This window comes from Brassica rapa, chromosome A01 (genome assembly GCF_000309985.2).
Source record: "Brassica rapa cultivar Chiifu-401-42 chromosome A01, CAAS_Brap_v3.01, whole genome shotgun sequence".
In the NCBI taxonomy this organism is placed as follows: Eukaryota; Viridiplantae; Streptophyta; class Magnoliopsida; order Brassicales; family Brassicaceae; genus Brassica; species Brassica rapa.
In genome coordinates this window covers 23,238,461-23,243,566 of record NC_024795.2, presented here as the reverse complement: position 1 = coordinate 23,243,566, position 5,106 = coordinate 23,238,461, and positions in this window count along the sequence as shown.

The window sequence follows — 5,106 nt, the reverse complement described above, 5'->3', positions numbered from 1 at the left end:
ATTCATATTATGTACAATGTGCATATTTTGATATTAGGCTTAGGGTTTATATTTTCTTTTAGGGTTTAGTGATTAGTGTTTTGGATTTAGTGATTAGTGTTTTGGGTTTAGTTTATAGAAGTTTTGGGTTGACATGGAATAAACATTACTTCCGCTATTATTAATTTTATTAATATGAACTATGCCATATGTAGAATGTTCTACTATTTATTATGTTTATCTTCTTCCATAACATTTTATCTTTCTTTAATCATCGCAGTCATATTAATCTTTGTATGAAAGATGGCTGTTTCTTTTGGATTGACAACTTTTGTTTCATCCTTAATCACTCTTATCGTAGTCATCATCTTCGTAGTCATTGCCACCGTCGGTGCGATAACCAATATCACCACTCCGATAACCACTACCGCCGCGACCATGCCGCAATAATCACCACAAATATTGATCACAATTTTTTTTCTTTGACTGGAAACTGGTTCAAAAGAAAGACAAAACCGGAAAATTATTGCACAAATGCTATGAAATCTAATAACGTCAAAATCAATTGTCATATTCTTAATTTGTTGGTGAAATACAAGCCCTTAATCTACTAATAATAGCAATCCCAATTAATTCCAAAGTTTGTGTGCTTTTATAAGAATTTTATTTTTGTTAAAGGCTGTGTTTGTTCATTAAGATGTCTTTTGATTAAAAGTTGTATCTCTTCAATGTGAAACTATTATTAAAATTTGTGAAAAAATGTTATGTTGTGACTTTTCATCATAAAATGTATATTAATTGATTTTTTTGTTTAAAAGTTATATATTAGCATTATAAAAGTGCTATTTTAAATAACTAATTAAAATATGAAAATTTGTGGTTATTCATATGATTTTTTATCAAAAAAACATATTTTTATAAAAAGACGCATCTTTATATATATATATATATATATATATATATTTACAATCTATAAGAACTAATACAATGTTTAAGATGAAAATTTGCATCATTTCACAATTAATGTGAAAAGTTGTGAAAAATGTCACAAAAAGTTGCATCTTTCTATTAATATCTACCTATTCATACATTTTCGATTTGTAAAAGTCCTATGGTTGCAACTTTCTATCATTGTTATACATACCTATTCATTTTTAACCCTTTAACTTTTGAAGTGTTGCATACTTTACCACACGTACCTTTTCAAACCTATTTAGACAATCTTGGATCAAAATTTTGTAAACAAAAAATTGAATGCTCGATGTATCACACATGACGTGACCAAAGGAGTTGTCTCCTACACTTTTATGAATCTCGCTGATCATGAAGTTAAAGCCAAGGCTCATAACCATATCTTCCCAAAATAAACCCTACCTCCAAACTATTTTCTCTTTAATCTCTTACTGTCCCTCTATCTCTCTCTCTTTCTCTTGGTCAAAGGTCATTAATGTTACGAAAAGTGTAAAAATCTCTCTTTGTATAATATGCACGTGTATGGAACAATTTTTTGCTATGAATTGGGTGCGTAAAAAAATCTCTTTGTTCTTTTTTTTGTTTCCTTTTAGATCAGATTATGAAAAAAACACAATAACCGTTTCAAAAACACAATAGCCGTTTCCTTTTATTTTTTGTATCTGAATTTTTCTCTGCAATTTCTTACTCCAGTTTCACCCTTGATTCGTTAATTACAGGAAAAACTATTAAACCAGTGGGTGGTTATTTTTTTTTACTTGAAGGGACATATCTCTTTTTAAAAGTTTGGGACTGCGTGGGAAGGAGATGGAGGGAATCACGTTTCTTTTTTGCCAACTAACAATCTTTGTTCTCATATTACTTACAGATATTGGTATTTTCCCAAGTTTTTTACAGAAGTTAATTATAATGTTTTTCTACTCGATTTTCATTGCGCTTTTCTATTATTTGTTGATTGGTATTTGATGTTTTGCCAGAAGAAATTATCTGAGAGTAGCTTAGTCAAATTCTACTGATGTCCCTTTTCATACTTGTATGTGTAACTAATTATAATTGATGCAGAATTGTTCGAACAATACCCAGTTAGGTTTGAATGGAAAAGGGGAAAAATGGTTGGCTGAAGAATTTGATTATTAACTTTAGAAAAAATAGAATTTGATTATTTGTTCCCAGAAACTTTTTTTTTTCTTTTTGGTGTAAATCCCAGAAACTAATTGTTTTCGTTACACTGATTTATGAACATGCCGATATACTAACTAATTTGTTTTCGTTACACTGATTTATTTTCAGTGAGCCATGTTCGTTTGATACTTTTTTTTCCTTTTTGATGTCTTTCGTTTGATACTTCAATTAGAAACAGTAGTACATGTTTTTTCATATATTTATACCATACCTATGATAGTAGTTAGTTCTTAAAATGTGTGTGTTTCTACTAAAATTAGTTCGAAAAAGTTGTCAAATTAATAAATATAGTATGTATATAATTTGTGTCTTTTCATTATAGGTTATATGTTTTTTTTTATATTCTTTATAGTTTGAAGAATTGTATCTTTTCATTTTAAACTACAAATTAGTCTTTAAAAGATGTTAAAATGCCCAAATAAGATAGTTCCTGTTTTTAAAAGTTTCTAGTCTTTGATTCTTTAAACATTAGGAAAAAGATGCACTTGATGTACCAAAAGATTTGACTGAATAAAATTTAACATTCATTAAAAAAACTCAAATTAATATCTTTCTATAATTATTAATTTTAAGAGTTGTGTCTTTTCATTTTATTACAAATTATTTTTTAAAAGTTGTTATAATATCTTAATAAGTGGTTTTCTTTAATTATTTTGTCTTTTAAGGTATTTTTAGTAATCATGTGTCAATTTCAAAATAATTTGAAAAAATACTATTTTAAAATAAGTATTAAAATCTGAACGGTTGTGACTATTCATATAAATTTTTGAAAAACTATAAATATACTATGTACATAATATATCATCATATATACAGTTACATCGTTACAAATTCTTAGAAGATATGACAATGAAACGGCGTCAACAAAAAATAGTATAAAAATTCATTCATGTTAGGATAGTAAAAAAATCTAAACAGGGGAAGTTATTGGTCTTAATTTCTTCAACTAGACGAGATGTGTTTTTTCCTTTATATTCATGTATGTTCCATGAAGACATGATTCATGTCATATACTTCCATACGCTTAGATTATATATAAAAAAAATCAAGATACATTAGTAAATATATGTCATTATATTCAGCGAAATTTGCTAGCAAGCATCGTTGTATATATTTAATTTTAGTGGATATTATGAGATTAAAACCATCCAACTTTTCATTCTAGTGTCTTCTCAATGCGTGTACAAAAATATAAAGTTTTTGAATCTTTCTGTACTGTACTTATATATGTATCGATTGTATACAATACGACTTTGTATCATGCGTATAACGTAGTTCTACAAGATTGAATTTTAACAGTTTGTTTTTGATGCATAAAATACTATATATTAAATTGAGTTTGCAACTTTTATTTGATGTCAATTAGCAAGTGGTTTTAATAAGGATGTAACTTTTTTTTAACATTGTTTCTTTAAGAGTTGCATTGGATTAAAAGAAATTATTAAAATGTTGAAGTGTATATGTTTTTCATCTTAACAATGTGTCTTTTCATCTTAAAAATTTTATTGGTTTAAAATGAGTTGTCAAAATGTCTAAAATGTATTTTTTTTTATTTTAACATTGTGTATTTTCATCTCAAGAGTTTCATTAGTTATATATTAAAAACATGTCCTTTCATCCTGAAAATCACTTTGATTTCAAAGAAGTTGTTAAAATGTCAAAGATGCGTCCTTTCAAACATTTCATGGGAAGTTGTCAAATATATAAACATGTAGCTTTTCATCATAATAATTGGATAGACTAAAACATTTTCTTTTATACATGAGTTTAATTACACTTAAATGGATGTAGATTATTAAGGATTAAATTGAATATTTGCAACGGCTTAGGTCATCATTGCAGTTGTTTGTTGAACAGTTAGTTGCAAGTGATTAAATAAAGCATTCCAACTGTTGTGATTGCAGTTCTGTAGTGACGAAAGATTACAATATTTGGTGATGAATCATTTCAATTGTTGGAGATTGTTACTTTAGTGATAAACTATTGCGACTTTTAGTGATATGTATTGAAACCTTTAACTAAGCATTGCAATGTTTATTTATTAACCATTGCAATGCTTACTCCTTTATATAAAGAATTGTAAGCATTAAGAAATCACAACTAAAAAACTACAACAACTATAAATAGATTAGAAAAGAGAGATATTTATTGTAGATCATTAAAATATTTGAAAAAGCACGTAAATATACGAAGAACTCTATTTATTGTTGTATCTTAGCCTAGGCCTAGAAAATTTTATTGAGAAACTATTAAATTCTAGAGTATTTATATCTCAATATCCACTTCAACTTCAAAAATTTACTATTTAGAGATTTAATAAATGACATCAATGATTATTTTTAGAAAAAGCAAATCCATAATTTATCAACTTAATTATTTAATTATTACATTAGTTTAATATAATAATTATAATTTTTTTATGAGAATTCCACAAAAATTTAAGACAATAATATAAATGAAACGGATCATGTCAACATAAGTCAATATATATTTAATGTGATATGTATTTTTAATATTTAAAATACATTTTGTTTTTGTTAAATGGCTTTAAAAATACATTTTTTTAGCAAACATGAAAATAGTAATCCCTAAAGCAATTGTAAATGAGTATGGAAAAAATTATTATTAAAAATATATTTTATTTGATTTTTTATAAAATGAGTTCCCGTGCGATATCGCACGGGTTTCTTACCTAGTTAATATAGGCATACGATTTAAATAATGAAGAATATAAAGCATATTACATCTTAATATAAAGTATAGTACATTTGAATATATGGTACTCAAGGTCCAAATATAAATCTAAGTACATGTTTCATTTGAATATAAAGAATATGGGGCACGATGGAAATGAATGAGGCATAAACTAGCGAAATCGAATAGAGAAATAATTTACTAACAAATATTTAATGAGATTGGAAGATATAGCATATCTAATCGAAAGCACCACTTAAAGTGGATAGATATAGCATA